Source organism: Halichoerus grypus, chromosome 3 (assembly GCF_964656455.1).
Source record: "Halichoerus grypus chromosome 3, mHalGry1.hap1.1, whole genome shotgun sequence".
Taxonomy (NCBI): Eukaryota; Metazoa; Chordata; class Mammalia; order Carnivora; family Phocidae; genus Halichoerus; species Halichoerus grypus.
In genome coordinates, this window is record NC_135714.1 from 135363789 (window position 1) to 135371626 (window position 7838).

A 7838-nucleotide genomic window follows, 5' to 3' on the forward strand; every position below is an offset into this window, starting at 1 on the left:
CATGTGCCTTTGATTGCATTTTACATTTTCTCAACTATGGCCTGATCACTTTCTTTACTTTAACACCTCTGAACATGATGTTTATGTCTTTTTTTTTAATGATTAGCAATTCTTAACTTGCATTATATAATAAAAGAGAAAAGAAATACTCAGGTGTAACGTTAAACATTCTCTTTCTGCTAAATCCATTGTAAATCACTGCAACATCTAAATGTTAGAGTTCAAACGTTGAATACATCGACTGACCTTAAAGTCCATGTTTCTGATCCTCAAAACAGACATTTGAATTTTATAAATCTCATATTTCACAAGTTTGTCTGTATAGTAAAATTGGTTTTGGAGGATGCCAATAAATATAGGGAAATCAAATTTGTTTTTTCTCTGATAGGATGCATTCTTGACTCAGTTGTAAGAGTGGTTTTGGGGCCGGGAAAATGAGAAAAGAAATAGTTTTTAAAACTATATTTTCACAAGATTTACAATTTAAATTACTCAGATAATGCCTATTAATTAATCCTATGTGCAGGGCAAGAAAGTTCTTATTACCCTCATTCTATTGACAAGGAACCTGTGGTTTAAGTCAAGAAATTTCCCAAGGTTATTCTTAGTGTTAAGTGGCAACACAAAAAGTATCACAAAAGCCTTCTGACTCCTCACCTAGGTTTTCTTTCTTTTTAATATAAAATTTATTTGTGTATACAGTAGTTCCCCCTTATGCACGGGGAATATGTTCCAGGACCCCCAGGGGTTGCCTGAAGCTGCAGATGCAGATAGTACCAACCCTACGTATACTGTGTTTCTTCCTATCCATACATACATAGGATGAAGTTTGATTTATATATTAGGCACAGTAAACGAAGAATAATAACTAATAATAAAATAGAACAATTACAACAATATACTATAATAAAAGTCCTATAAACGTGGCCTCTCTCTCTTTCAAAATTTCTTATTATACTGTACCCACCCTTCTTCTTGTGATAATGTGAGATGATAAAATGCTCATGTGATGAGATAAAATGAGGAGAATGACATAGACATTGTGACATAAAGTTAGGCTACTATTGACTTTTTGACCATACATCACAAGGAGGATTATCTTCTTTCATTTGGGCCCAGGGTTGATCTTGGGTAACTTGAAACCACATGAAGCGAAACCACAGAGAAGGGGCAACTGCTGTTATTTACACATGTGAAATAAACCTATTTTTAGGGTATGGTATGATAAATTTTGACAACTGGCTATGTGCTTTAACCACCATAGCCATCAAGATTATAGAACATTATATTACCTCAGAGTTCTGTTGTTGCTCCTTCCTAGACGACACTCTCCACTCTAGGCTCTAGGCAGCCACTGAACTATTTTCTGGTATAAAAGATTAATTTTTTTTTCTAGAGCTTTATATTTGCTATGTGCTCTTTTATGACTGGTTTCTTTCACTCAGGATAATGTTTTTATAGCATGTATCAGTAGTTTATTCCATTTTAACACTGAGCAGTATTCCACAGGATATGTCATAGTTCGCTTACCCATCATTCAACTGTTAGTGGATGTTTGGATGTGTACAAACTTTGTGTGGATATTCCTCTTTCATTTCCTTTGAGAAAAGACTAGAAGTAGAATGTTTCCCAGGTTGTATCATTTTATATCCTCACAAATAATGTATGAGAGCTCCAGCTGAGTGTGAACATGATCTGTCACTTGCTTCTCGGTCCCAGGTTTGTATTAATTACCAATCCTGTGTAACAATATGACTACAGATTTAAAACATCTTAAAACAACACACCTTTATTTTCTTTCTTTCTTTCTGTGAGTCAGGAGTCCAGGCATGGTTTAGACTGGTCTTTGGGCTCTACAATCTTATATAATATAATCACATAATCCTGTAAAGGTAACCCCATACATTCCACCGTCTTTGATGTATTCTCAAGTCAGTATTTTTAAATTTAGCTATTCCGGTGAGTGTGAAACAGTATAACAATGTGATTTTCGCTTACATTTTATGTTATTTTAGTTATGAATTTTACTTTTATGTACATTATAACTTCAAAATTCATGGTTACTATTTTTGCTTTTGACATTCAACTGTCTTTATAACCATATAAAAATAGTAAAAATGCATTTGATATTCTTCTGTATCTTAACTATTTTTGGAACTCTACATTTCTCTGTGTGGATCCAAATTTCTATCTGGTATCATATTCTTTATGACAGAAGAACTTGCCTTAGCATTTCTTGTAATGAGGATGTGCTAATAAAGAATACTTTTTACCTTTTATTTCTCTGAAAATCTTCTCTGAAAACATCTTTATTCCTTTTTAATTTTCTAGAAGATATTTTGCTGTATATATCTAAAATTATGGGGGGGTTGAGTACTTTAAAAACCCACCTCCCTTGTTTTCTGGGTTACATGTTTCCTGGTGGGAATTCTGCTGTGTTTATATTTATACTGCTATAGTAATATAACATTTTTTCTCTCGCTACTTTTAAGATTTTTCTTTATCATTTGTATTTAGCAAGTTGATTTTGATGTTTTTTGGTATTGTTTTATTTGTATTTATCCTGCTCATAATTCACTGAGCTTTTGAATCAGTAAGTTTATAATTTTCACAACATTTGGGAATCATTTGTTTACTATTTCTTCAAGTAATTTTTCCTACCTCTTTTCTTTCTGAGATTCACATTATATTTACATTACATTTTTTTTAAGTTTTCCCAGAAAACGCTATGACTCTATCAATTTACTATCAGTCTTTATTTTTCTCTGATCTCTTCATTTTGGATGGTTTCTACTCCTATGCCTTCAAGTTCAAGAATCATCTCTTCTGCAGTATTTCAATTAGCTATTAATTTCATCCAGTCAAATTTTTATTTCAGATTTTTAACTCAAAAATTCTATTTGTTTCTTTTTAATTTTTTCTTCTTTTTACTACTTTTTACTGTTTTTTTCTTTGAGCATATTAAGTATATCTAAAACATTAGTTTTTTGGGGACGCCTGGGTGGCTCAGTCGTTAAGCGTCTGCCTTCGGCTCAGGTCATGATCCCAGGGTCCTGGGATCGAGTCCCACATCGGGCTCCCTCCTCGGGGGGAAGCCTGCTTCTCCCTCTCCCACTCCAGCTGCTTCTGTTCCTGCTCTCGCTATCTCTGTCTCTGTCAAATACATAAATAAAATCTTTAAAACATTAGTTTTTTTTAAGATTTTATTTATGTATTTGACAGAGAGAGCACAAGCAGGGGGAGGAGCAGAGGGAGAGGGAGAAGCAGGCTCTCCACTGAGCAGAGAGCTGGCCCTGGGGCTGGGATCATGACCTGAGCTGAAAGCAGACACTTAACCAACTGAGCCACCCACGTGCCCCTAAAACATTAGTTTTAATGTTCTTATTTACAAATACATCATCTCTGTCATTTCTGTGTCTGTTTCTACAGACTGAATATTTTCTTACAATTCTGGGTCACATTTCTTCCTTCTTTACATGTCTAGTAATTTTTAGATTACATATTTGACCTCATAAATTTTATGCTACTGAGTGCTAGATCTTGTTTATTCTTTTAAAAAGTTTTGGATTTTGCTCTGGCAGGCAATAAAGTGGCTTACAGATCTGTTTTTATCTTTTAGAGGTTTGCTTTTTCGTCATTTTTCCCCCCATTTATTGGAGTATTTATTCAGATTTAATGTAAGATCTGCTATCATTGGGCTTATATTCATTATGTTACTCTTCATTTCCTCTTTGAACCAATTTTTTAAGGTTTTAAAAGGGCAGATCTTTAGTCTTCTTTTTGGTTTGTTAAGCCCCACTAAGGCAGGTCCTCTTGGAGGTCTGTGCTGAAAGCCCCTTGTCACCAACAGTGTCTCTCACTCTGGCTGGTGAAAACAGGAATGATTCTTGTTCCTGTGTGAGCTCTGGATAATTTTCTCTTCAGTGGGCCCTGGTAATTGTTCTTTCCCTGGAACTACTCTTTGAAGTTGCACTCTACACTCATGTAGAATGGTATTCAAAGACTCAACAGAAATTTCTATGGAGATTTTTGGAACTCTTTCTGTCGAAAGATTTCTCTTCTTGGTACTCTGTCCCCACAAATTCTAGCTGTTTCAGCCTCCTTGAACTCTAATCTATGTCTCATACAATTCATGAGAAAAGTGGGCTCTATCTGGGTTCCTTTCTCTGTGTCAGAGTACAAAAAGTTACTCCAGCCAGTAAGCTAATAAGATTTAATAATTCAACTGTTGCTCCATGTTGGGCTCCCTGCTCAGTGGGGAGTCTGCTTCTCCCTCTCCTTCTGCACCCCCCTCACTTGTGCTCACTTTCTTTCTCTCTGTCTCAAATAAATAAATAAAATTAAAAAAAACAAAACCTCAATTGTTTTCCTGCTCTTAGGAATCACAAGTATGCACTGCCTATTGTCCCATGTTTGAAAACCATTATTCCACATTTCTCCAGTTTTCTATTTGTTGACAACCTGAGGATCGTTCCAGGCTTTACTCTTCCTTTGTGACTGGAATTCATCCTGAATTGTTTCAGTCAGAGGCAGTGGGGTATACTGGTAAAGCACACAGCCTCTAGAAGAAAGTGGCACACAGTTCAATATCAGGTATTAATTATGTGAGTTTGAACAATTAATTGTTTTCTGTACCTCAATTTGTTCATCTGTAAAATAAGTATGGTAATAATGGTGCCTACTTCATGGTTCATTGCTATGATTGAGTCCATATGTGCCAAGCTCTTAGAAAAGCCAGTGCATGTAATAAGCACTTATGTAATCACTTTTATTACACAAGCTACTCCATACATCCTTTGACCTAAATTCCCAAAGTGATTGTGTCTCTCATATTAAAGAGAATTGAATCTACAAGAATTGACAATAAACTTCATACTGCAGTTATGCCTGGGGGAGGGCTAGAAGAAATTGTGGTAATGATCAAAGAGAACTTCAACATTTATCTGTAATGTTTTGATTATTCATAAGGAGACTACATTTTATGTTAAATGTATAGCTAAAATGCTTTTAAAAAAGCAACAATATTTCTTTATGGTAGATACTGCTAACTGACTACCAAACTCTATATTCTTATCTTCTTTTCTGTTCAAACATTAAAATTTTATTCCCCAGCTTCTCCTATTATTAGAATAACCATATGACTAAGTTCTAACCAATGAACTTTAACTGAGAGTTTCACACCTTAATTTTGGGCATGGCCAGTAAAAATGTCCTACACATGCTCTTTTATGACCATGATTTTCTCAACTTATGGCTGGCAGGAAGAATGATGACCCTCAGATTGGCGTTAGATATGTCATGTGGGAAAGATGATTAATTCTCCTCAGTCCAGATTCCTTGAAGGAGGACCATTTGGACAATTTGTTTCTACAAATATTAATTTTAATTTTCTGCAAGTAGTTTGCAAGTTAGGAGGGGAGTCCATGGCCATCTGACCCAAAGTTTTGTTCTTTAAATTACTTATTTAATTGATTTACCTAAAAACAACAGGGAAAATGTATAAGAAAGCAGAATTGGCTCCAGGTATAGAAATTATTTTCTAAAATGAGACCAGAAAAAACTACTGAATATGGTCAACATTTCTGGAAGTTTCTAAAAAAACCAGAACAATCAAGGAAGTTATAGAGGGTACTGTTATACTAAATAAAAGGTACCAGAAGAGGATTAATCTTTAGGATTCTGTAACTATATATTCAAGTCACTCAGACTTGAAGGACCAATATCCCGTCAAAGTACCAATATAACTTGAGAGCAGATGATCTATGTTTTTACAAGGAATCAATTAAAAGAAATTTTTATTTGGCATCATAGGTGGAAAAGAGAGTATTGATCACTATGCTCCCTGAACTATGTTCCAGGTAGTAAAACATGTAGCTTCACCTTAAAGAGGCAGATTATGGGGCGCCTGGGTGGCTCAGTCGTTAAGCATCTGCCTTCGGCTCAGGTCATGATCCCAGGGTCCTGGGATCGAGCTCCGTGGGGAGCCTGCTTCTCCCTCTCCCGCTCCCCCTGCTTGTGTTCCTGCTCTCGCGCTCTCTCTCTCTCTGTCAAATAAATAAATAAAATCTTTAAAAAATAAATAAATAAAGAGGCAGATTAGGACCTGGGTTTTAGGTAGACTTATCTAAAGATCTATCACCAACCACTAAGCTTTCACAATTTACCAAGACATCCTTAATTCTCTCATTTGAAAAACAGAGGCTAATGAGGGCTTTATCATTTAGAAGATAAATGTAAAAACAAACAAACAAAAAGAGTGTACCTATACCTTCAACACCCTTTTTAAGCTGGTACCACATAGGATTCTAGAAGGCCAAGTATCCTCACATGAAGAAAAATCTGGGTTGATATTATATGCATATTTCAAATGATCTGCAATTTTGCAAAAGCCTGATGTCTCTTCACAGAGCACAGTGAAATTGATGTTTCATACGGTTTCTCAATATATTTCCTTTACTGTATTTGATCCAAAAAAATGGTACTTTAGGGGCGCCTGGGTGGCTCAGTCGTTAAGCATCTGCCTTCGGCTCAGGTCATCCCAGGGTCCTGGGATCAAGCCCCACATCGGGCTCCTGGCTCAGCAGGGAGCCTGCTTCTCCCTCTCCCTCTGCCTCTCCCCCTGCTCATGCTCGCTCTCTCTCTCTCTCTGTATCTCTGTGTCTCAAATGAATAAATAAAATCTTTAATAAAAAAATAGTACTTTAATTCAAGGGCATATATTTTTTGTAGGTCTTAAGAGAACTAAGGTAGTGTTTGGTGATTTCACATTGAGGGGTACTTCTCACAAAAATCATGGCCCTATCTGGTAGATCCTGTTAATGAAGAGTTTATTTGAAAAAAAAAAAAAAAATCTGTAGTCTCAACTACAGAGTCACTCTGTTGTTTCAATTATATTGTTAAACTCCAAAAACAAGAACCGCATTTGTTCTAATGTTCTTGATCCTCTTGGTATTTGGCAAAATGTCAAGGGCATCAAAAACATTCATATAACTTTCATGTTGTTGCTCTTTATTTCCTCACATACAGATTTCACTGAGAGCAAAATATTTTGAGGATTATTCTGTTGTCATCCCTCTTTATGTATAAATTTAAGGTCCTTAAATTCAGCAGTGCTCAAAGGATAGCCTGCTACAAATCCCCAACTGCTTTAAAATCTCAGTTGCATATATTTTTCAGTTTACTGTTTGACACAAGTTCAATAATCACAATATAAGCATGCCTTTTACTAGAACAACAAAATATCTCTGCTGGACAAAAATTCTTCTATTATTAGAGATGGACAGGAAGATTAGCATATTAATAAGGGAGATTTAAAACTTTGTTAAAAAACAACATTGCTTTTCATTTCTCATATACAAATAATGCGTTTCCCTATTGGATTCTTGCAATCAATTGATTGACACTATAGAAGATAAGAAGTTGAATATCTGAAGACAGAATATTATCATAAAATTTATAAGAACACAAAGTAGAATTCAATAATGGATTTAAAGCCTTTAAAGCAGAAGGATCATAGGGAGAAAAAAGAAGTGTGTTCTTATCTGTGTTTTAGAGTTTTAAAATGGATGTGCTTGTTCCAAAAACAACTTTTCAATTTCCACAGCATTTCAAAATACCATCAAGGCCAGAAAAATTGACATGTTAAGAAGACATACCTTTTGTGGGTCTGAAAAGAGCTATTCCTTAAAGAAGAAATATGTGGACTAATAAAATCAAAATTTTATTCACACAAAAATTGCCAAAAATTAACCCATGGTGTTTTTTAATGCAATATTGTAAAATTTGTTAAAATCATGATAATCACAGTGTTATTTGCCCATGAAAATCAGCATCAATAG